Here is a 26,922-nt window from a genome sequence, read left to right on the forward strand (position 1 = left end):
ATCACAGCTGCAGAGGTCTCACAGCAGAAAGCATACAATTTGGAAACTTTCCCCTTTGTTGGTCGGACTGCGGTGGCAGGCTAACACAGGAGACCTTTAGGAGCAAGAAAAGTCAATTTTTCAACTGTCGAAGGCTGCTGGAAGCCAAGAAACCGAGGTTGCCGGACCATGCAGGAAAACAGAAGTAGAGGACCTGGAGACAGCAAGGCAAAGGAATGCGCATGCCAGACTGTGAGTTCACTAAGAGATTGGGACACCGGAGCGCTCGGTAACCGCCCGCTGACCAGTTCTGGGTGCCTTAAGCATAACAATAATATAAGCAGAGTGAAATGGAAAAGAAACAATGTTTTTGAATATCAAACTGATGCAATGCAGAGTATCTATTCTTTAATAAACGAAGCTGACTTTAAAAGGAGCAGGTGTCAGAATAAGAACTTCACACTCAGACCAGAAGAGTGTGATTGTATGTATGTGGGGCAGATTCAAGGCCAGCAACAAGAAAGGGCAATAATTTGATCATACTAACTATTATCAAAGCCAAAAGAGAAGTGTAACAAACCAAGTTGAAAAGAACAAACATACCCAAAGTCAAGAATGGCCGAATTAAGAATCCCAGTGTTTGTAGAACATATTATTGACCTTATAAAAAAAGCTCATAAGAGGAACTGCCAAAGAAGTGTCGGAGTGAGACATAGCCATTGTCAGCATTTGGGTAATGCGAAAGGGGGAAAACAAGAATGGCAGGAAGGCTGCCCTTCGTGTATAAAGTATTCAGAAGTACTTGTAGTTAGTTGTTTATTCTAGCCTGGATGGAGAGTACACCAGGTCGGACGATTGTGTAGCATTTTATTCTGTTCTGGCAGAATTGTACACCAGAACAGTGTACTTTGACTTTGTAGTAGGCTTGGCAGGTGAGTGAACCAGGTGAAAGTTGATGAAGTTCTGTGGTGTAGTGGTGAAGTGTCGTGAGGAAGGGGCAGAACCGCTAAGATGTTTGTGTGAATTGCTACAGAATCATCCTGAAAAATGTACATCACTGAAGCAAGTGAACTGCTACAGGATTATCTAACATTGATGAAACAAGTGTTTTTGTGAACTGTTGTAGAATAATCCTAACAAAGACATTTTTGTTCATCTTAATTAAACAAGAAAGCATTCTTGGTCCAGGAGAAGAAATTACTTTGAGCTCTTTTGTCACTAGTGAAAAGAGGAAAGCCTTGTTGGATACTTTTGAACTGTAATAGTACTGTATTGGAACTTTTGTTGTCAAGTTGGAACCAAAAGAACGGAGTTAGAACTTTATTACAAGACAGGATTTTCTTATGCTTTTGAACTGTTGAATAGAATCCTGCTTGAATCTGGGGAAGGGGAATTCACCCAGGATAAAAGGAGAAACATTTATCAGAGTGTGAATCTAACTGTTATATTTGTCATATTTGATTTGCCATATATTACCTTATTGAATTGTTGTATGAACAAGTGTGAGGAAAAAAAACCTTTTGTTAGTGTTTCCTTAATCCTCGTCAGGGTAGGGATAGCGAGGCGTTTTTCCAGCCTTTTTAGTTAATAAAATGGCATCTTTTGAAAAATCTTCCCAAAGTTGTCTGCCTCACATTTCGGACCCCTCACACTATCCAATCATGGACAGCCTCAGATCCCACCTCTTACCAGCAGCAGCCATGCTCTAGCATAACGTTAATTGGGATCAGACTGTCCCAACCCATATTTCTGCCAAGTCAAGATACACATAGCCCAGAAATCCAATGTGAATCACACAAAACTACATACCATTCATGAATGTTGTGGACCTGAAAGGGGAGGAAAAAGGTCGAAGGGCAAGATGGCCAAAGAACATCATGACTTAACCTGCATGGTACAGTCATTTTGAGTGAATGGTATTAAAATGGCAATATTCAGTAAATCAATATGGTGCACAAAGGTACACCTGAAAAATAAGTAGAACACGATTAACTGCCTTCAGCCTTTCCTAGAAACATCTCAGAAGGTGATTTCTTTTTACCAGAAACAAGAGACAAATGCATACAAGTACCTCTGCAGCACTTCAACGTTAGGCGTGTGTGCTACATATAAAAAAACAGGGGCATCATGAAAGGGGACACAGTCCTCCCGCACTGGTAATCAATCTTAAAGGCTGACCAGTGCCCACAAACTAAGTAGGTTGAGCAAGGTAAGTGAAGCAAACGGCCTTACTCATCTTCCCCCTGCCCCTCTCACCCCCCACTGAAATCTTGTTTGATGTGTATGCAAAGTACAGTTAGTAAAGGCAGCTTTTTTAGATTGTACCACATGGCTTAAATGCTTCAATCGCTTCATTATTGGCGAAACACAGAAGTGGGGGTCTGTTCCGATTTTGGGTGAAGATCGAAGTTCCTTCTATAAAGCCCATTCCATTAAATTGTTTTCTAACGTTGGAAAAAGATATGCCATTGGCAGCCTCTTGCCCGATGGTTAGGCAAATGATAGTAGAGTGGAAAAAGGGAAATTTGGAACACAGTGAAGAGTACCTCTTATCCAAGGAGGCTTTGTTGGGAAAAAAGCTGCCCTAGAAATGTATAACCGTATGTATCCAATGGACAAGTTGGCAGAGGGCGGGCAGTTGGATACTTTGTCAGGTGCTCGATAAAGATAACTTGCTAGATTTTGATTTCTTAAGATTTGAATATAAACTAGACCTGAGAGAGGCTGCTCATTATCAGAAGTTACATCTGTTATTTTCCTCTATTTTTGAAGTATTTAATGTGAAGATACATGACCCTTCTGGCTACTATGAGCTTCTTGAAGCATCTTTTATGACTGGCTCTTCGATTTTATAAGCTGCTTTCGTCCTTTATTAATAGTACAATTGTAATGTGTGGTCATGATGGATGGGCGGTGGAACTGAATCGGGAAATCCAAGCAAGTGATTGGGATAGGATATGCTCTAATTCCTATTGTTATAAAGTTGATCTAATTTTCTGCTTTACACAACAAAGGGTAGTGCATCAGTTGTATTGGACCTCGAGTAGGATGTATGCTAATAAACACTTAATCTGCTGAATATTGGCACTCTAAGGGGAGCTTTTGTTTCTCTGTTTTGTTCGGTTTTGGGTCGTCCGTTGTCTAGGATTCAAGTGCTTGCGTGACAAATCCTGTAATTCAATCCACAAAAAAAAGAAATGTGTGTTTACTGGTTTACTGTTTTTTCTCTGTTCCTGAAAAACTGGTGTTCGGATATACACTCATGGGTCCCACTGGGTCCAAAGTAGTGGGTTTCTGCAGGTTTCTTTCAACCAAGGTTTGCCGTGGACTTATATTGTCCTTAATTCTGCTGTGGGACCCTTCTTTCTGGGGATTCTGGGTTTCAAACCTCGAACTGTAACTCTTTGAGATGACGTCTTTGCCCTTTCTGCACCTATGGAGTAGAAGAGAAACTTACCTAACTTTTCCCCAAAACACACTGTTGTACCTATTGAATTTGTCATATGTATTCAGTCTATACCTATGGTTAACGTTAACCAACTCTAGCATATCATCTAAAGGGACTTTGGCAGGTGCCTGGGCACGGCCATTTTCTCTGGCCCCCCTTTGGGTTATTGGACTCCTCTACAAGAGACTGGAATTTTAGCCTATACCTCTGGTTTATTGAACATATTTAAAATCTCTGCATTACGCTCCTGTCTACAAATGTGTTGTTACTGTATATACAAATTGGCTATTTGATATCGCTGGCTTCTAGGAGTGTAACAAGACCTCGAGGGTCTGGGATTGCAAGACTCATTTTATCCTAACATTATGTGGCCCTTTGGGGCAGGATTGGATAAATGTTAACCCTCTTTTCCTCCCTTAGGTGCTAAATCTAATGTATGTTGTGCATTTATTTTCAGTTGTGTAGTAGAGGTAAGAGGTCATGCATTGACTATTCATGTGTGGCATTTTGGGTCCTAAACATGATTTTGTAAATGTGTAAAAGTACTTTGAAAGTTGCAGGGCGGACCTAAAAGCCTTAATTGAAGCTAAGAAACAGGCGTTTGAACTTAACACTAATGACTGCAAAAGATAATAGTTATTTCTGGCGCATTTTGCCAACTGATTGTAATAAAAGTAAATGTTTTACTGCGGGTTGTATAACTGAATTCAATTGGCTCAACTATTTCAGTGTACTATATGGATAGGGTTTTCTGTTTTTAGTGTTTGTTTTTATTATTCCGGTGGCGTTATTTCAGTGTTTTAAAAACATATCCGAAATCTGTTTCAGTATTTTCCCATTTTGTACTACTAAAACATATGCAGAAAATTGTGTTTTTGCAGTGAATACAAAAACACTGCTCTTTCATTGCTACTTTCATAATTCAAAAGGCCAAAAAAGCTAGCAGTGCTGAAAACCCATGCCTTATGTATGTTACTTGTGAAGTACACAAATAACATAATAAAGCAGCCAGACAATATATACATTTGTAGAAAAACATGTTAAGCAAAATGATTATCATTATAGCTCTATTTTCCATATGTTTAATGGAAGACTACACTTGCCAGAATGCAATATAGTTTGAGGACTTAAATTATCAATTTAATGCGACCATACTTTCAGCACTTAAAGACATACGTTAAAAGACATAGTGTTGCACGTTTACTGCCTAGTGTAATTGTTTTGCACATAATTGCAGGTGTTTCTATATGATCTTAAGAACATTTTAATATTCTCAAAGCAGCTAAGCCTTTTTTTGTGTGCCAGAATCAGACATCAAGGATATAAATGACATGTATTACTTTGTAACTCCTTTTTATTTTCTTAGAAGAAGGAAGACCTGGTAGGTAACTAGATCTTTGTGTGGTTTCTCAGATTAAAATGCCCCCTCAAAGTTACAACCACCTAAATCTTCACACATACAAGGTTTTGCTGAAAACAGAGAGAGCTAATACAAGTCATTGTTAGGCGCTTGTTAAGGTGCTGACAACACAACATTTTCCAGTACACCGATTAACTTCATCATCCTGTCCACCTGAAAGCTCCTCCCAATGGACATTACATCACCCACCCCTAAAACCCTTTCTCTGTGCACTTTCTCACTTGCCAAAGGGTGCTCAATACTTTTGTTTAGGAGTAAACTGTAAAAGATGTTATGTGAAGGCGGTTGCTTCGCAGTAAGCGAAAGTGAAGGTCTGTGCGGCCATCTAGTGGTCATTTCTTCAGTAACCCACAGAGAGGAACATTGAATCTGTGGTTCTAAAATGCGTTTTAATCCGATTTTTATTGGAAACCAAAAACAAATATATGATGTAAATGCAGGACATTTTGTCAGTGAGAAGTTTGTTATATTGTCAAATACTAGAAACAACCCGGATTGTCACTTTTCCGTTGTAAGAGGTGTGATTAACTGTGGTGTCACTGAAAAGAAGGGGAAGGCCCCTGGCCCAGATAGATTACGAGATTAATTATTCTAAGTAGAAATAGATATTTGCGCTTCCTTGTGAGTTATTTACCACAAAAATAAAACCACAAACTACACAGGTTTCCCCAATCATGCAAGACACCTAAGTTTATACCGCTGTATAAAAAGGGAGGTAGGTGCCAGGTATTGACTGCTCTATGGGGAAGATCTATGCTGAGGTCTTGTTAAGACACCTTGTTGAATGGATAGATGGGAATAAAATACTGAGTCCATGGCAGGTTGGTTTTGGAAAGGGCCAGCTGTTATGACAGAATTCCTATTTTGGGGATTCTAGGAAAACTTTTTTGTGCTTTTTCCCTCCTTTTATTTTTGCATCTCTGCCCCTACTTTTGGGGGGCAGAGAATCTTCTCCGGAGAGACTTCAGCCCTGGCTCTCTCTCGATCTTATATCACTTCACCGCCGCCTGCGTAAAGACGACAGCAATGGAAAAAATCTCCATCCACTTCTGACCCTGCTGCGCTTTAATCTTTACACTCTTCCTTTGATTCTGCTTTACTGTCCGCAATTGATTTTCGGAACTCTCACTTTCTCTTTCCCATCACCATCGTTGTCTTTATCCACTTCTTCATAATATTTTGTCTCATAAATATCAGCTTTCTCGTCTCTTTCCTCCTCTGGTTTAGCAAACTACTTTACATCTATAGTGGCAAATCTACTTTGTCTGCCTAGACATGTAGCATTTGCGTATCTGGCTACTGTTATTCTCTCTGCGCATTTCCTTAGCCCGCTACTCCCACCTTTCTGATCTGTATTCTGATGCTCCATCCATGTCGGAATCCCCTTAAGCCCCAGCACCCACCCTACCGCCGCACAGACACCTGCTGCCTCCTATCGCCATTCTGTAAACTGGACTCCGCTTCAAAGGTCCTTCCGAAACTTCCTCCCACATCTATCCATGTCTACTCGCTGCAGCGAGGTCCCAACGAGTCCTTACCTCCCAAGCCTGAAGTAGCCAGCACCCTAGGCACGGATTTCCCAGGCCACGGCTTATACCCTCTGCTCATGCGTTTTCTACCTCGCGCAGTTCCCATTCATCGTCATGTCTCCATCTGAACTATTTACTACCCCTGACTTGAACTGGAGTGCGCCCACGTGACTCTGGGCTGCCACTTCTTCCATGTCTGTGTATTAACATACCTGCAACTTATTTGTATTTATTTATTGGTTATTTATAACACCCACTATACAGCAAAAATAGTGTTTCTAACTTACCTGTAACTACTGCATCTGACATTCTTGCAGCCCTGTGCTGTGTTCGCAACTAACCTACCTGTAACTACTTGATTTGTCATTCTTGCAGCCCTGTGCTGTGTTCGCACCTAACCTACCTGTAACTACTGGGTTGACTCACTTAGCTTCACACTACACCTGCAATCTTACCTATCTGCAACATGCTTACCTGCACACCTGAAGTAGCCCCGGTACCATGAGGCATGGAATTGCTAGATTGTACACCTACCTTTACTTTGTTGTTTATGCTCACCTGTAGTAGCCCTGCCCCCCCCCCCCGTACCAGGAGGCGCGGCTTTGAAAAATTGTACACTGTAAGGAAGGCATGGTATCAAGCATAGACAACACAAGTGATCACAGTTCAAGGGCGTTTATTAAACTGTATCTGTATGGCGTGGGATCGTATATAGTATGTGCGCGATTGAGCACTCTTATGGTAGCTAAACAATAGGATATAATGATCCAAATCAAAACCACTACGAAAAAATGGTTGGCTGCAGAAAAAAATCTCCCACAGAGCTTCCCACAATGCTCTGTATTAGGTAGTCGATATGATAGAAAACTGGTAGGGTCAACAAATCCTGCGCTCTAACCCTTAGAGTTATAAAGTCCAAGAGATAGGCATTGATGCCAAGATCATTAATGAGATAACAGTTCAAAAGTTGCAGAAGTTCTTTTTAATATGTGGAACAGCCGACACGTGTTTCGACCCCTGGTCGTTTTCAAGGCTGTAATCCATATAAAAATTATAATGAAAGAACATTTTTTCAACAGAGAGATGAGCATATACAGTTATTTTAAAACAAGTGTAAGTTGTACCAAAATACAAATATTTACATGTGAGTCCAAAAGGTACATGAACACAATATAAAAGGTTTGAAAAAACATACCATATTTGGGTCACATCATCGGGACAAGTTACGTCAGGTGGGTTCGGAGTGGGGGGAAGAGAAAAATTACAAATCCAAATTAAGTAAACATGAATATGGAGTCCCCTTAATGTTATTCGTAAACCGCTTCGATTGACAGAAACACATTTTCCTACTTTCTTACATAATGATGTGTCCACCTAATGAAAGAAAGGAGGGAGGGGGGAATTTTGTGCCAAAGAAAGTGAAACCACTCAATCTTGTACTTGTTATAATAAAGTTGGTCTATCAACATGAACTCAGTGTTTAGTTCCTAAAGAGCCACAGCTCTTATGTGAACTTACTCTTAAGCCCATTAATTATATTTTAGTGCTTACCAGCAATTGATTCAAAAAAGGTCGATGATTATTGTTGTCGAAAAATTACATCAATGAGTTGAAAAGCTGATATTCGTCAATTATGTAGGTCTTCTGTTTTTTAGGTCTGGATTATTGGAAAACCTTTTGAGCAAAAAAGGGAGCCAACGTGTGCTAATAAGTGTCAAATAAGTAAAAAATTGTGATATTCAGTGAAAAAGATCAAGATATTTGAACGGTGACCTTACCAAAATATTAAGAGTAGTCATGGGCCAGTCTGGTCTTCTTCAACGGCCAAATGGTATGTGGCTTAATATATGCCAGTAACAAAATCACAGCTTTCAATAGCTTCACGCCTATAACTATATTCTTTTTGCTCACAGTAGCCATCAGAGGGCCACAATTAGCAATATCCCAGCAGGGGAATTTTATAGAGCTAGAAGGAACTGCAGCAAAGATGTGGACTTTGAAAAAGAATCACAACTTCTTAGCACTAGATTCATAAATAGGGGTTATTCTTTGCGAGATGTGAATAAAGCTGCTCAGAAATATCATGGTATTAAACAATCAGAATGATTGCAAATGTGTGCAAAGAAGAAACCTGAAGATAGTCATATTCCAATCATTACACAGTTTTCGCGGGATTCTTCTACTCTGTACCATCTGGTATCCAAGCACTTGCACATCTTAAGACTTGACAAAGATTTGACACCTTTTTTAACTGAAAAACCAAAATTCACATATACCAGAGCCACTACAATTAAACAAAAACTCAGTCCGTCTTTTTTGGATCTTAATACACAGAATGAAAACAACTGGCTAAAAAAGGGTAAAGGTTTCTTTGAATGTGGTAATTGTAATCACTGCCAGTTTGCCTATGATAACTGTCAAGCCTTCACAGATGCCAGTGGGATTACGGTTAAAATCAATGACTTGATTAATTGTAAATCATGTCATGTAGTTTATGCCATTATTTGTGTCTGTGGGAAACTTTATATAGGAAGTACCATTAGACAATTGAGAGTACGAATAAGAGAACATTTGGCAAGCTTGAGGAGTACAGAACCTACATCTCTGCTGGCAATTCATTGGCAAAAAGAACATCAGATGAATAATAAAGAAGATATTAGATTTATAGGACAGATGAAAGCCAAGAGGGGTAAGCGAGGAGGTAACTTGGAACTGAAATTGAGACACATGGAGAATAAACTTATATGTTTCATGAGAAGCAAGGAAATTGGACTTAATTGTGATCATGAGATGCATGTTTTTTTGTAGAAACCTGATCAATTATTTTAATCTAAATGGCAATCAGATGGTGTTAATAGTAATGAGAAACGTGAGGCCACTCAACTAGCACTTGTAATTAATTTTTTAATACTTTATCGATACTCTATGATGTGGAGTAGACCTGGACACATTGGCGATACAGGAGTCCCAAAAACACAGAAGTTAGTGTTTTCCACAATAACAGGTTTTCAACAGTAATAACCTTCCATTGTTTGATAATTAATAATCAAGCTTCCTTTTCTCGAGTTCACCAATTGCACCATTCTAATCATTGCCTTTGTATTTCACAAAAAAGACATTTCTGAAGACCTGCCTTTAGGGCTTCTATTTATCACGTGAGCCGTTATTTTTGAGGTTGTTTGTATATATCCTTTTTTAGATTAACACCGACTATATCCATGGATATAGGGCATAGCTGTCTTTCCCCCCTTTTCTCAATAAGCTATGCAACATGTGACAATCGTTCGGGCCTTTTCGCCTAAATTGATTTCAATTAACAAGACAGTCTATACCTTTAATCAGCTTTAGACAATTTTCACTTATGATACCATTTTGGTTTTCATACTCCTCTTACCCGATAAAGTGTAATGGGTACTTTTACATTACATGTCTGGTATCATCTATTTACATTATACGTCAAACGTTTTAGCGTATGACGTCATTGCGTCAATGCGCAATGGTTCGTCCCCCCCTTTTTTTTCCCGTCAAACATTTGGCAGTAGGACGTTTGTCTTGAAAGGAAGCGGTTCACACAGGATTTATCCCCTAATCTTTAAGGAAGAAAAAATTGAGAAATATATTGAAGGTAATGATGTTCATGGCGTTTACTGTTTTCTAGTGCATAACCTATCCAACTACGACTCTTTTAGTTTCATATAAATCACCATAATTATCAGAATTTCTGATTCACCAATTTAACCCAGGGCTACGATTACCTATATATTTTCTCTTTTCTTTTCCGTGGACACAATTGGTTGATACTTATGTGTCTATGTTTACTATGGACAATTTATTGCTGAAAACGGTGTAAGGATATCTCACGCGTTAGCTGATTTCCTTTATTATGGTTTAATGAATTATACCTGTAACGGTATTCCTATACCTTTGGGACTATGATAATAACCACTATTCTAAATTATCATGAGTATAGCATCGATGTACTTTATTGTATTTATAGGCGTGAAGCTATTGAAAGCTGTGATTTTGTTACGGGCATATATTAAGCCACATACCATTTGGCCGTTGAAGAACAGACTGGTCCATGACTACTCTTAATATTTTGGTAAGGTCACCGTTCAAATATCTTGATCTTTTTCACTGAATATCACCATTTTTTACTTATTTGACACTTATTAGCACACTTTGGCTCCCTTTTTCGCTCAAAAGGTTTTCCAATAATCCAGACCTAAAAAACAGAAGACCTACATAATTGACGAATATCAGCTTTTCAACTCATTGAAGTAATTTTTCGACAACAATAATCATCGACCTTTTTTGAATCAATTGCTGGTAAGCACTAAAATATAATTAATGGGCTTAAGAGTAAGTTCACATAAGAGCTGTGGCTCTTTAGGAACTAAACACAGAGTTCATGTTGATAGACTAACTTTATTATAACAAGTACAAGATTGAGTGGTTTCACTTTCTTTGGCACAAAATTCCCCCCTCCCTCCTTTCTTTCATTAGGTGAACACATCATTATGTAAGAAAGTAGGAAAATTAGTTTCTTTCAATCGAAGCGATTTACGAATAACATTAAGGGGACTCCATATTTTTTATTTTTTATTTTATTATTTATTGAATATAGTTGAAATTACATCAACTTTTTCAATTTATACAGATTAGAAAAATTCATAAGCATAAAATCTAGTTAAGAAAACCCTATAAATTCATAACATACTGTACAATCATCATCATTCTAGGTTCAAGGCCTGTAAAAAATTAATCGTTGCAATTCTTATACTCATACATTCAGTGGCTGCCAAAGCGACCCATCTATTTTTTGGATCAAGTTGTGCAAAGTATGCAAAATGATTAACAAAGTGCAATTTTCTTAAAGTACTAAGTGCCGGACATTCCAATATTAAATGTTGAAGAGATTCTACAATCATAACCGACACCAGTTAAGGTCAGAGGAGATTTGTTTCCTTCTTGTTTTAACCTCACGGGTGGGCCAGATGTTAAACCTCAAACGAAGAATGGCAGTTCTTAAAGCAGCAGATGGTGCTAAGCATAAGTAAGAAGCAATGTTTTTAAAACGTTTTCGGCCAAAGATTGTAGAATCAAAGTCTTTATAGGTTAGACACTGAGTTCTGGTGTCAATCCAGTCCATCATATACACCTTCTTCTTCGCTTGCTCTGGATGAGCAATAAGTAGTTCAAGTGAAATGTCGGCATGCACCATGATTGATAATATTTTCGTAGACCAGTATTTCGGAAATATTTCTGTAGAATTGAGCAGATAGCTTGAAGTGGTGGATAATGTGGAGTTACCATTTGTAGATAATAAGCATTTGCGAAATAAGGCACATAGGCGCCAGTTATATAATGCACTTAGAGAAATTATTCCCAATTCATATCTTATTAACACAGCAGGAATACATTGAGGTAAATTTAAAATTGCACGCCAAAACTTGGCTTCTAATAGATTCAGAAACCCTAAGGGGACAATTAGTGTTTCCAGACCATAAAGGATGGTTGCTACGACTTTCTGGTCCCAATAAGTAATGGCAGCTTTTATGGAAAATTTACCATATTTAGAAGTGATTACTCGTGTCTGACAGATTGCCGTGGTTAACTTCTGCTTAATTTTATTTAGATGTGAGTCTAACGTTGGGCTGCCCTCAAAGATAAGGCCCAAATAAACATAATTTGGTACCGTCTTTAAGGGAGTCCCCTCGATCTGCCAGTTCATTAAGTGTTTGGGTGAGCCTTTAGGAACATACGCGACAATTTGTGTTTTACTCGTGTTTACTACCAATTAATTTTCTTTGAAATAAGAGCATAGAGCTGACAGAAGATTGCGTAAACCACTTGAAGTTTTTGATACCAGCACAAGATCGTCCGCATACCATAAGGCACAGATTTTTACATTGTTCAATTTAGGAGCCTCAGCGATTACTTTGCAAAAAATGTCACGTACATCATTAATGTAGAAATTGAATAAGGCAGCCGCTAAAATGCACCCCTGTTTCAGCCCTCTATACGTTGGAATTGGAGTTGATAGAAGTCCCTCAGAGTTTAGCCTTACATAGACCTTTTGTGAGTGGAGGGCAAAAATAATGTCAATAAGAGTAGATGGGCAGTCCGCTTTGATTAACTTTTCTATAAGTTTTGGTCTTGAGACCGAATCAAAAGCGGAATGAAGATCTACAAACGCAAAATATCTGGCTTGCTTCTTATGAATTGCTTGTTGTTTTATAGCATTTAAAGTAATTAAATTAACGCCTGTGCTTAGACCTGCCACGAAACCAGTTTGTGCTGGGTCACGTTGATTTACTTTATTCGACCAAGCATTAAAATCTCTTAGCACCAGTCTACAAAAAATGTTCCCCGGCACGTCTAGTAACGTTATTGGACGATAATTTTTAGGATTCATTCGATCACCTTTTTTATAGACCGGAATGATTACAGAAGAACGCCATGATTGCGGAATATTTTTAGTTTGTAATATATGATGAAAAGTATTATTCAAGATTAGTGCCCACTCTGTTATATTTTGTTTGAGCATTACATTGGTCAGCCCATCCAGGCCTGCCGCTCTAGATGATGAAGAGGCTTTGATAAAGGCTTGAATAGCAAATCTTGTACAATGTAAAGACCAACTGTTTACAACGTTACTATTGTAGTTATAGTGATTCATCATAGGATCGTCGTATAAGGACGAAAAATGTGTAACCCACATCGATTCAGGTACGCCATTGAGCTGCACATGATCTTGGGATGAGATGTTACATTTATTCAACAGCTCCCAGATCAAGGCTGAATTTTTACCACGGCAAGCTGATAGAAAGCATTCGCTATCTAGTTGATACAAGGTAGCTCTCCTTGCTCAAACCCAATTTCGATATCTCAAAGAAGCAACTTTAACTGCCTTAATTCGATCAATTATGGGTAATTTCTGATAAATTCTGATCTCTCTTCTGTAGGCTTTCTTTCGTTCGCAGAGAGCTAGATCAAAGCCATGAACATGTCTTTTAACTGGTTTACTACAAGCAGGATAAAGATTTGCGAAGGTGCTTAAAATATCTATATAGGAACCAGGCTTGTGTGAGCTTTGATTTTTTAAAATAGCATCATTCAAGGCTAGTAATTTGTTGGTAGACCATTTGAATCGATTTCTGCCATTAACAGATACAGTATGTTTATAGTACAATGCAGTTTTCAGGAGATCATCACTTTCCACCGCCCAAAATAAGGCTAAGAGGTGGTGATCACTGGATATCTGTTTGATTATAACAAATTTGCTAGTGTTCGTAAAGATGGAATTAGATACAAAGATATAATCGATGATAGATTTGGAGGAGCCTCTTTCCCAGGTATTCATAGGTGGAATATCACCTATGATTGCACCATTTACCAACTTTAAACCATGATCTTCCATAAAGGAATTCCATCTTGCACCTTCCCGAATCCAATTCCTCTTATTCAAATGAAAACAAGAAAAGTTCAAATCACCCATTAACAATATTCCTGAGACATTCATTTGATTTGAGATATGTTCGAAAATACAGGAAAGAGCATCATAAAAGCTGTCATCGGTAATGCCTCCCGGGTTTCTATAAAGATTAATAAGTGCGTATGTCTGTGAGTTGAAAAGAATCTTAACCAATTGCATGAATTTATTTGGTGTTTGCCAGGGGAAGATTTTCAAACCCCTGCTCACTTTCACTGCTACTAACAACCCAGCTGTGGGTCTACCTTTACCACCATGGGCTGCTGGCAGTAAACTAATCTCATGATCGTCCCATATAGGGGGATTTAATAACCACGTTTCTTGTAGGGCTACAATATCGTAACTATTCAAACCATTATCTAAATTCCACTGCAAATGAGAGTAACCTCTGTTATTCCAACTAGCAAGTGAAAGTTCGTTGGTGGAGATAGTTGCTCGTGGTTAAGAACGGATGTTGGGTCCCGCATTGGGATCTGATGGCGATTGATTGATGCAATAATTGCAGGCACACGAGGGTTCGAAATTAGTGCCACCAATAGATTTATTACCATCGATCTCCTCAGATTGCTTTTGTGCTGTATCTTGAGCTAACAAGAAGCCAAGATTAAACAATTCCATTCTGGCATGCCATAGTGTATTACGAACAATACCAGACTTTATCCAAAGCCTAACGATGGAAAGATTCTTGTCGCAGAGAAACTCAACTTGGTCCACATCTGATGAAGAAATGGCTTCCAGTCCCTCTATATCTCCAAATATATTGAAGACACTGGCACAACATAGATCGTACTTTGGGAAGGACCCACCACGACATTTCAGGAACAGAGTATGATACTGGTTAAGTTTCTTTGAAAATGCAGCACTATCGTCATTTATGTAGTGTTTACTACTGCCATTGCGTATATTCATGTTACTCCTGTTTCTATCTTTAGGTGGATCTTGAAGGCGCTGACTATTAGAAGAAAGAGGCATGATTTTCGTGCAATTATCTGATCTGTTTTTGAAAGCTCGGGCATCATTTTGCGAGTTTTTATTAACATTATGTATATGAGGGGGCTGTTCAAGGACATGTGGAGCTTCAGGTAGCACTTCTGATATTCTATTAAGTAAATAGGAATCCACCGCAGTTCTTAAAGCACTTAAACGATCTTCCACTTTCGCCATTGGAGCGAGAGGAGGAGATAACTTGCCCGCACCTGCCGAAACAACACCATTTTGAACAGCTAATGTCATTTGTACAATCGGGCAAGATTGTTTTGTATGTATATTATCAGGTTTGGATGTTAAAAGAAGTACCAGCTCATTCAAAGGATCATAATTAGGGGATGACTTGAGAACTTCTTTTGGGATACCTTGAGGGGGAACAACCTGAGAGGGAGGAGGGATGTCTTGGAAAGCTTCATCTACACACGAATTGCTGGCTATATCGACTAAGTCGGTATTCGTTATCTCATTGCCTATAACTGGTGAACCAACAGCACTATGAGTGAGAGATTTCGTGACATCTGAAGAAAGATGTATTTGAGGTAATTTTTTAAAAATCTGATAGAGCTTTTTTATTTCTTTGTATAACTTTAGATGACAACAATTTTATTTTTCTGTTATTTAACAAAGATCCTCCTATCTTTTGTACATTTTGGGTGACGCCCCCATGTGATTGACATGGTATAGATTGACCCACAGTTCTCACAGGAGAATCAATACTAATCCAAGATTTGTTATGTTTTACTGTGTCATCTTCCTCAACACATTCAATAGGTCGAATAATTTTAGCAAACATTGGTAAAGCTGGCGTAATTGTTGGAGGATCTTGGATCATACTCTCTAAGTGTGAGAGACGCTGAATAATAGATGGTCCTGAGTGTACATTGGAACCTTGATAAGCTGACAAATTGGATTCAAGCTGTACAATTCTTTGCTCCAGATTTACTAAAGAAAGCTCTTTAGAACATTTAAGTGAGGTATCTCTCATCCAGTCACTTATATGATTTATCTTGTCGGTTTGAACAGCTAGCTTCTGATCCAAGGAGTTAAAAAGCTTGAATAGAGTAGACATAGTAGTGTTAATGGCCCCCAAGGTGACTTCTAATAGGACAGGATTTGGTAAAGTTACAGTTGATTGTCGTTTCTTATCAGAGGTTTGACATCGACGAGGGGTAGGTTGCAAAAGAGATCTCCTCATCTTGTCTTGTTGAATCCATGGAACAAGCTTGTGCATAGTAAGTCATGATCGAAACTCTTGAGCTTTCAAAGTCTCTACATTCAGGGGGAATTTGTGAGGAGGATGAAGGAGACTTGTTATTAGAGACTTGTCCCACATCTTCAATAATTACTGAAGCCAATGTAACATTCTCGGACGGTGACTTTTGTGCTGTTTTTTGGTTTTCATTTGTCATCACATCAGAGTCTAGAGATGACTCTTCTAAAACGGTGGAGAAAATTTGCATAGGTTTAATAATTTTAATAGGCGAATGAGGTACAGTTAATAAAGTTTGATCTGAGGTGGAAGCGCTCAAAAGAGGAGCAGGTGCCTCATTATTTAAATTGGGAATTTGTATAGGGATCAAAACATTTACATCACCATTAGGTAGTACAGGCTCTGCAGGGATCGATACAGAAGGAGCCAAATCAGTCAAATTAGAGATTATTGAGACATAAAAATTGCGAATGTCATGTAGATTTTTATTAATTGGAGTTAGTGATGTTTTTTTTTGATGTGCGAGTGCGACTTTTGGTCTTTTCCTGTGATTTAGGAATGTTTTGATTAATGGGAGTTTGAGGGAGCAGAGCTGAGTCCGGTATATTAGGCATGATAGATGATGGAGTAATCATCGGGTCTCTAGTTATCTCTGATGGCATGCCTGTTTTTAGGGTGAACATAGAATGATATATTAAAAATACTTTCTTTCTTGAGTTAAAACACTATGTGGTCTTTAAAATGTGAAACAACAACCTAATATATTAACGACCTTGATATCTAAAAAATTCCAAAATTCGCCACAGTGCTTGGGTCGGAAACCTGGAATAATTGATGACGTTGGTATTGAACAGTACCTTAGGTGGGGGATTCTGACTTGTGACCATCCGCCTAACAGCCGCACAACAGCCAAAGGGCTTGTCCCCGCCGGGCTTAACGCCGCAAGGGTGGTTAGTCCGTGAATAAAAGGACCTTCAAAGTCACGTGATCCGTCACGTGACCGCAGTCAGGTCCGCCTCCTCCAGGAAACAGTAAAGACCTCGGCAAGAGCCTCGCTCGCAGTGCCGAGGGAGCAAGGTATGCTGGAGTAGCAGCCGTGGAGCACAAGCGTTTAAGCAGAAAAACGCTCCTTCAAGCAGTATTCATGTTTACTTAATTTGGATTTGTAATTTTTCTCTTCCCCCCACTCCGAACCCACCTGACGTAACTTGTCCCGATGATGTGACCCAAATATGGTATGTTTTTGAAACCTTTTATTTTGTGTTCATGTAACTTTTGGACTCGCATGTAAATATTTGTATTTTGGTACAACTTACACTTGTTTTAAAATAACTGTATATGTTCATCTCTCTGAAACATTTTTCTTTCATTATAATTTTTATATGGATTACAGCCTTGAAAACGACCAGGGGCCGAAACACGTGTCGGCTGTTCCAAATATTAAAAAGAACTTCTGCAACTTTTGAACTGTTATTTCATTAATGATCTTGGCATCAATGCCTATCTCTTGGACTTTATAACTCAAAGGGTTAGAGCGCAGGATTTGTTGACCCTCCCAGTTTTCTATCACATCGTGTTTATTAAACTGTGTTAATAAATGCGGGTTGGAAAAACGCCTAATCAAAACCTAAATATAAGATGGGAGCAAGCTACGACCATCAAATAATAAGGCAGTTCTAGTGTTGTCTTGTCAATTAGGGCCTATACTAAGAAAAACCTATTGTCAATCCTTACGCTAAATGCAAACAAAGTGTGTGGTATAGGATTCACAGGAAAGACATAATAAGTCAGGATGCTGTAGTCGGGGTCTCCCTTCCCACGTTTTGAGCACGGGACAAGGCGGGACTTGAGAGCACAGCACACGCTCGAGCTTTGCCAGAACGAGAGTGCAGTTCTGCTCTCAAGTATCAGGACCTTCGGTGGTAAAGTCTCTTTTCTACAACAAGTCTCTTGCCTTTGAGGACCTGATGTGTTTCCTAAAATAATAAACAAAAGTTCCTTTCTGCTTGCACGTTGGGTGATGCGTTTACACACTTGGATCCCTCTCGAATGTTAGCCTCCCTTCCTCGGGTTCACTACCGCTTTCAACACAATCTCCTCTGTGACATTCATGAATCTTAATGTCTTTTTAAACAGTTCACTGTAGACATACCTCTGACGGGTTCACTCTTGTCAACACTCTATTTATTGGGACTTTAGGCTTCATCCCCTTTCATCGGCATTCCTCCGTCGTTTTCACTCTTACCAACTTTGCCAATCATACAATTCCTTGAACAGTACTTAAGATGCAGGATTCACTTCCCTTAGTGTTACAATCTTCTGCCTGTCAGAGACTTTCGACTGTACAGAGTATTTTACTAGACCCCTGTATGACCACTTTGACCCCTTTCTCGTCGCATTCCTGTGACCTTCTGGTAACGGTGGTTTCAACTCTAGGGTATTCGGCCAGAGTTTCTCGAGTGAACACCCACGTGGTGCCGGACACCTCCGCAGCTGGTTTTCCCCTTTTCTATTAACAGTTCTTTGTACTTTTCTTCAATTAGCTGTTTGCTACTTTTGTTCAAACAGTTCAGTTTCTCATCGGCTCCCCCCTTGACTCACCAGCTGTGATGAACCGCTTGACTTTTCTTGTCTCTGGAGTCAAGGCCGGTACCACAGTGGCAAGCGTCTCATCGGCTTGGTTATCAGCCGATGAGACGCTTGCCACAGGAGGGCCCTGTGTACCGTTTACATCTGCTGCAACACATGCTGGCTATTCGCGGTCTTACGATTCCTTCTGCGGAGGTTTCACGGGCCTGGCTTAGAAAGGGCAAGGTCGCGTCTCTCCTTGTCACCCTCTCGGTTCGCGCCGTCTTTGTCGTCCTCTTGAATTGCCATGCTGAGTTAGCTCTCTCCTCGTTCGGTCTGCCTTGCTCATCCTGTGCTCTCATGCTCCACCTTTTTCCCTGTGGGGAAGGGAAAGGGCCGTTAGGTGTGTGTGATTCTGGTCAATTGCCTGATTTTTGCCTGACCCTAGAATTGGGACATGTCAGGTAAATGGCTCTGGTGTTTGTCCGTCGTCTTTCGTTGTGTGCAAAAGTGTTTGTGTCAGAAAAGGGGGTGGGGGTAGAGTGTTTGAGTATCCTACGTGCTAGAATTGGGAAAAGGAGTTATAAGAAGGGGGATACCACGTCTCACCAGTCGGCTTCCCACTCCCCGAGGATCGACAATCCAGGTGATCCTCCCTCACTGGTCCACCCTCAGGAACTGTATCCAATAGCGGGAGCCGTGTCCCAGCCACCTGGATGTTGTTTATGCTCACCTGTACACCTGAAGTAGCCCCCTGTACCATGAGGCGCGACTTTGCCAGATTGTACACCTACCTTCAGTCTGTTGTCTTACCTTATAAACTGTAATTTCACACTTAATGTAACTAGTTCTGTGATACCTATAGGTGTTGGGTGCTGCTATAAATGCAAAAATAAAATAAAATGAATACTCCTTCTGCTACTTCTTCATCTCCCGTTTTACCTTCATATTCATTTCCTCCTTTCTTTCTTCTTGCATATTCTAATACTTTTGCTCTTCTGGCTCATGCTCACCCCATTGCTTCTCCTTCTGATCCTCTTCTCAGGTCTATCCTTATCTCCTTACTTGTCTTATTAATTCTTCCCTTACAAACTCTTGTTTTCCGTCTGCTTTCAAGCATGCACTCATTCTTCCTATTCAGAAAAAACGTACTCTTGACCTATCTGTTCCTGCCAATTTTTGGCCTATCTCACTTCTGCCATTTCTTTCGAAAATCCTTGAGCGGTCTGCTGATGCTCGGGTAGCCCGCTGTCTAAATCTTCTCTCTTTTCCCTCCTCTTCAATTTGGCTTTCCTCCCTCTCACTCTACAGAGACTGCTCTTTTACATACCTCTAACTCTCTTCTGTCTGCTCGTCACTCTAAGCTCTTTCTAGTATCATTCTTCTTGACTTCTCTGCAGCATTCGATACTGCTGATTGCTCTCTTTTCATATGTTCTCTTTTTACTGGGCATTTAGGGGTCTGTTCTTGAATGGTTCTGCTCCTATCTTTCTCAATGGTCCTACAGTGTAACTTGGACCAGACACTCCTCTTCTTCATTTCCTATTTTACATTTTGTCCGTCAAGCCTCTGTACTTGGTCCTCTTCTTTTTTCTCTTTATGCTTACTCTCTCCCTGCTCTTATTTCTTCATTCAATCTTTCCTTTCATCTGTATGTAGATGACACCCAGATCTTTTTCTACTTTTCTTCCTTTGATTCTGCCTTCCACTCTATTGTTTCAAACTGACTTTCTGCTGTTCAAAACTGGATGTCTTGTCATTTCCTCCCCCTCAACCCTTCTAAGACTGAGGTTATGTTCTTCCCCGCTTCAACTATTCCTCCTACTTTTCCTCCCCATCTCTCTCCTTTCCTCCATCTTCTCTTCCTTTTGCCCTATCTGCACGTAAATTGGGCGTCATTTTTTATCCTTCTCTCTCGTTCACTTCACATCTCTTCTATTGCTCTTTCTTGCCTTAATGCACTTCTCAATATCCGTTTTGCTTGCCCCTATATCTCTTTTCATGCTATCAAACTTCTCTCTTGTTTTTTCTCGCATTGATTACTTTTTATCTCTTTTGCTTGGCCTCCCTCCCTCACATCTTCTTTCTCTTTGTTCTGTTTACAACTGCTCGATTCTTCTTTTTTCTTTATCCGCTCGCTCTTCTATTAAATCTTCCTTACTTTCTCTTTCATTGCTCCCCGTTGAATCACATCTTCTGTCATTTTCTGTCAATTGTCTACAAATGTACCCATGGTCTGGCTCCCTCTAATCTTTCTTCACTACTCTCGTTCTATGTTCCATCTCGCTCTCTCAGATTACAAAACGTATTTGTCCTAACTGTTCCTAAACCCCCTGTTCCTCTTCTTATTTCCGTTCCTTTGTCCTTCCAGCTCCTAAATGTTGGAACACTCTTACTCTTCATTCTGCTATCTCTTTGTATCTTTCAATCAAATCATAAAGCTCATCCCTTATATTCCCTTTTCTACTTAATCCATCTTGCCTTTTCCCTCTTCTGTTTTTACCCATGTTACATTATCATGTAATTGTACTGTTTTTTGAAATATGCTGTTCAGCGCTTTTGGCGAAAGGCGCTCTATAAATTTAAAAACTAAATGAAATGAAGTCCCCATGCCATTGCAACCCTTTTCAACGGTTTTACGATAAATAATTCACAGGCGTCCATAAGGCTCCCAGCACCTCAGGGTCCTTCCTAAAACCCCCATTTGTACCCTATCATGATCCTAGGGAGTGGGTTTTAGGGGGTAGGCTGTCGGTTCGTTCTCCAGTTTCTGGATTGTGGAAGAATCCAGTCTGCTGTCCTGCCAGAGGAATATTTTGTTGATTCCCGCATTTCTAGACACCAGTCAGGATGTACTGGCTGCTCGCAGTGGTTTAGGCACATCCTGGTGGGGGGGGGGTTTCTGCTGCTAGAAGGCCAATCTGAGTCTTGTGCATTGTCCTGCTCAATCCACTTTGCTGTTAAGGCAGGCCTTCGGTGTTGGGAAAGTTTCCAGGCCATTTTAGCGCTGCTGCCGGTAGTGTTCCATCGGGGTCTCCCGCCTTCCTGTTGGTAGCTACCGTCACCTGGAAGGGTAGTGGGACAACACTAAACAACCTCATTTTCTCCTTGAGACGTCCTAGAGCACCCATCTATTATCCCTGTGCTGAGTTTCTGCTAGGCTGCCATGCTCATTTGTTCACCAAGTCGCAGGAGTCTGTATTCAAGGGTCCCCTTGGCTTCCTCAAGTGTTCCTCACAGGTATTTTCACTGCTGACTTGTGGCAAGGCTATTTGTTCTTCTTTTCTGATGTGGGGGGTCATAGTTGCCCAGGTTGCCAGATCTTGGAAACCACGTCTGGAAATGAAGCCCTGTACGTACTGGTTGGGTCAGCCTCCTTGTAACCGAATTTCAGGAAACCAACACTGTGAGTATCTACCTTTAGGTCCTGTGGTGTTTGATTATTCTTAATACTCACCCTTGGGAGTGCCTCTGGTCCAGGATCGAGGGTCTTTGGAAGCAGGACTGTAACGCTTTTCCAATTGGATAACAATGGGGTTCTTCCTGATTTGCTGCATCCTCCGCTGGGGCTCCTGAATCACGATCACACCTATGGGTCTCTTCATTGGGGTCTCCTCTAGTCTTAACTGGGTTTTCTGCCACCAAATCCATGCCAGAGGGGAAAACGGAGACTTATATTACACCCAGCTGGCCTACACACTTTGTCCCATTTAGCTCTATGGAACATTCAATGTATTTATTTATTTATTTGTAGAACGCTTAAGCCCATCGGCAACAAAGCGTTGTCACATAAAAGACAGTAATATGACTGACAAAACACACATACAACGAGCTGCGATCCAGTAAACCGGAGGTCAGACCCAGAAGGGGACATGAGAACTATATAAAGAATTCTCTAACAAGTTAAGTTTTCAGATTTATTTGAAAAGAAAAAAAATTAGGGTCAAGACGCAAGCACTGTGGTAACGTATTCTACAGAGCTGAGGCGAGGTCTGAAGAGATCTGCCACCAGCGTGTCCACGCTTCTAGCGTTCGTTGGTAGCATTCGTTGGTTAGAAATTGTTGGGAGCTTGAGCGGATTGAACAAGATGGTTTATAGGACCATAGTCGAGCCTTAAGGTAAGAAGGGCTTCACCATACACACATTTATGAATAATAGTCATGGCTTTAAACATGATTCTTTGAGCAACTGGCAATCAGTGTAGGCTTTTCAGTGTTGGGGAGTTGTGAGATCTTCTGGCAACATTAGCCACAATCCAAGCAGCTGCATTCTGTATCACTTTCAGACTTACAACCTCATATTCTGGTGCTCCCGCAAGCAATGCTTTGCCATAATCAAGTTAGCTCCCAATAATAGCCCTTGCTATTGCAGCAGAATTAGAATCAGAAATTAATGGTTTTAACTGGGGAAGTAGACAAAGATAATAATGGACTGGAACAAACGGTGTCTGAGACCTGGGCGTTCACGTTCATCTCAGTATTGAGATAGATACCCAGGGATTTGGCTGTCCTCAGTACCGGGATAGTATGAGTGTTTAAAGACATAGAGTCATAGGAATATCCAAGTTTCTTAATGGTGTTAGGGACTGCCAGCAATAATAGTTCTGTCTTTGGATCATTCAAGCATAGCCAGTTGTCACTGATCCATAGGTTGATGACATTAAAGATGTTATTAATATAATGGACATCAGCTGAGTGTCATCAGCATAGTTCAGAAACTGGACCTCACTGCCATGCAGAAGATCATGGAGTTTGTTATATAGATTGAAAAGAAGGGGAGACGTGCATGCTCCCTGAGGGACTTCCTGCATGATTGAATGAGAATTAAATGAGAACTTTCCCAACACCACTGAGGCAGACCTTCCCTGTAAAAAAGAACTGATCCAACTCATAGCGAGGTGATCAGGATTAAGGTCTTGTGCAAGTCGTGCCAATAAGATGTCATGATCAAGCACATCAAACGCTGCTGAGAGGTCCAGGAACATCAGCAAACCAACTTTGACCTTATCTAGAAGGTCAAATATGCCAGACTGATTGCCGAACATATAGGTCTCTGTAATATGCGCTTGGAGAAAACCTGACTGGTATGTTCCCAGTAGTTTGAGTGACAACAATGCACTGCAACTCTAAATAGGCAATTTCATCCATGATTTATAAAGGAAGCTAATATTGTAATAGGGCCGTAATTACTGGGATCAAAAGGATCCAGGGAATGTTTTTTTATGATTGAAGTGATGCAGATCTCTTTCAACGAATCGGGTACAAGGCCAGTGGAGACATTCTCATTGACTATTGTGTTGATTGCTTGCACCAGAGGTGGGGCACATTCTTTAATAACTTTATTATGAAATACATCACTGGCACAATGTGTGGCTTTAAGCTCCTGGATAACTTTAGAGACTTCTTCAATGGACACATACCAGAAAGTAAACTGTGGAATAGAGTTAACTGTGATTCTCGATAGCCCACAAGATAGCCCTAGGGGTTAGAGAGAGCCTTCGGGCCATTGAGTAGATATTTTAGCACTGAAATTATCCCTAATCTTAGTGATTTTTTGTTCAAAATAATCCATAAGCTTATTGCACCAATCAGACAAAGCAGGAGGACCAGTAGTTATACTATGCCCTTTCTCAAGGGTGCGTAATAAACTGAAAAGTTCTTAAGCAGAGTTCTTCGCTGAAGACATTTTATTGTTATAGGACTCCTTGGAAGCAACAAGGGCTGACCTATATTGGGCCAGTGCAATGGCCCACTCTGTTTTATGCTCATCAAGGCCAGATTTGCACCATTTCCTGTCAGCTTTCCTGTTGATCATACAGCGATTACTAATAATGGGGCTGTCGTGGCAAATTGTTTTTGCTGAACTCTTTCAGTTTTTGGCTTAAGTAGCGAAACGGCAACCAGGACTTATGTAATAAGGCATGTTAAGAGTCGACCTTCTGTTCCAGCTATTTTCCACAGAAAGAATCCTCTAACAAAGGTTTTAGCATAGGGGCCATGGTTTGAGGGGTAATTTTACTGATATTGCGTCATATGATTTTGGACGTGATAGCGGGAATCGCCTTTGTTTTACTAGGGATTAATAGATCGAAAAATATCTTAAAATGATCGGACTATGGACAAATAGTGGGAATGGTATTTGAGATAACATTGTTGTCGACTAAAAAGTCGGTAATGTGACCCTTGGAACTCTGCTGAAGTGACTTTGGGGGTTACTTGTCTGCCACTAGACATTTGTCCTGTACTCTTTGAGGTAAGGGAGCACACAGCCAATAACTAGATTGTTGGCACTTACTTGTGATTTTATATATATTTTCAAAGTCATGCTTTCTATCTTAATTGTAAATATAGATGTAACTGTTATTCCCCGAAGTGAATTGCAATGGTAACGGTGTCTAAAATGTACCTACATTTTGTTTTGAAGGCTGTGAGCAGTGTTTCTGATTTTTTTCATCCCCCCCGCCCTCCCTTCTGCTCTCCCACCCCAGAGCCTTGCTTTTGACCTGGGTGTGTCCATTTGGGTTTAACAAATATGCTCTAGGGAGGGGGAAATAGTAAGTATTGTGGGTGTAGACAGAGGGAGGGAAGTTAGGGAAAAAATGGATCTCTGCGCTATTATGGTAGAGGTCTATTTACTCCTGCTGCCATTCCAGGGTTCCTGTGTGACAATGCTCCCGAAGTCCTGTGGGTTGAGAAACTGAGGAGGGTGCTGGAGCCCCGATTGCTAATATGCGCTGGATGTAGTGGTTTTCACAGATCAGATTCCTGATATTTCCTTCAAGGTAGGCGGAAATATGAGTCCTGAGCCAGTCGGGTATGCGTGTTACAGGTTTTAATTGGCACAAGGTTGCTATGTTTAATGAGAAACGTAGTTGCCAGTAACATGAGAAAAGCCAACACGTGTTGCGACCAATGGGTCTTTGTCAAGGCTGTGAGTATGTGTTGGGTGAGGGTGCAAATGGTGATGGTACATCCATTTGTCAAGAGCATTGCACAGTGGTGTTGTGTGAAGGTGATACATGTACACAATACACAATTGGCTGGGTGCTTTAGCCCCTCCCTAGGGTTAGTGAAGGGATGGAGTGTAGAGAGAGAATAAGGAGAGGGGGATGAAAATGTGAGCGGAATTGAAGAAAGACTGAATCAAGCTGGTTGTCTACAAGGCACAATTCGGCCACAGGGGCCCTGTAACTAATCTGAACAATTCCTCCCTTCTCTGCAGAGGGCAGACACCCCCTTTGCCCCTCTGTAGGGGTCTGGGCAAGTGGGACCTCATTGGTTTTTATCTACATAGTGTGGAAACCATCTCCATACCACTGAAAGAGAGATGTTCAAAACCAACCGATCTGTGTCTTTCTCCTTCACCTGGCACCTATATTAGACTGACAACTAAATCCGACTAGCCAGGTGATCATGGGTCACAGCTCTCTTTGCGGTTAGAAAACCCTCTCCTGCGTCTCTAGGGTATTTGCCTTATGAGTTACTATAAGGGCAAGAACCTCGGAGCATACTAGGTTGAAAGAGACCTGGGAGGAGAGCGATGAAGCCATCCTACCCATTTCCCAGACAGCCCAGAAGTTAAAATCCCATATGGCGTCTATAAGGAAAATTGTCAATCATCACCTTGGTAGGGCGCACGAACATCAAAAGTCCCTATATGATAGACAAGCGGTAGTCAGGTCTTTTTCTATTGGAGCAAGATATCATCAAAATGGTGCAGTCCGTACAGAATTGTTGCAAAAAAGCTCAATTGAACTATGTAGTGGCCCAACCCGACAGATACATGTACACAATACACAATTGGCTGGGTGCTTTAGCCCCTCCCTAGGGTTAGTGAAGGGATGAGTGTAGAGAGAGAATAAGGAGAGGGGGATGAAAATGTGAGCGGAATTGAAGAAAGACTGAATCAAGCTGGTTGTCTACAAGGCACAATTCGGCCACAGGGGCCCTGTAACTAATCTGAACAATTCCTCCCTTCTCTGCAGAGGGCAGACACCCCCTTTGCCCCTCTGTAGGGGTCTGGGCAAGTGGGACCTCATTGGTTTTTATCTACATAGTGTGGAAACCATCTCCATACCACTGAAAGAGAGATGTTCAAAACCAACCGATCTGTGTCTTTCTCCTTCACCTGGCACCTATATTAGACTGACAACTAAATCCGACTAGCCAGGTGATCATGGGTCACAGCTCTCTTTGCGGTTAGAAAACCCTCTCCTGCGTCTCTAGGGTATTTGCCTTATGAGTTACTATAAGGGCAAGAACCTCGGAGCATACTAGGTTGAAAGA

At 40.6% G+C, this 26,922-nt stretch overlaps 1 protein-coding gene across 3 annotated transcripts in view; it reads left to right on the forward strand.

Moving 5' to 3' along the window:
• TOP3A (DNA topoisomerase III alpha) overlaps positions 1 to 26,922 on the forward strand; it is a 1,279,921-nt gene that overhangs the window by 580,115 nt on the left and 672,884 nt on the right. The gene's annotated exons all lie outside the window — the stretch shown is intronic.

The sequence above is a fragment of the Ambystoma mexicanum genome, chromosome 2p (genome assembly GCF_040938575.1).
Source record: "Ambystoma mexicanum isolate Mex_15411 chromosome 2p, UKY_AmexF1_1, whole genome shotgun sequence".
NCBI classification, from domain to species: Eukaryota; Metazoa; Chordata; class Amphibia; order Caudata; family Ambystomatidae; genus Ambystoma; species Ambystoma mexicanum.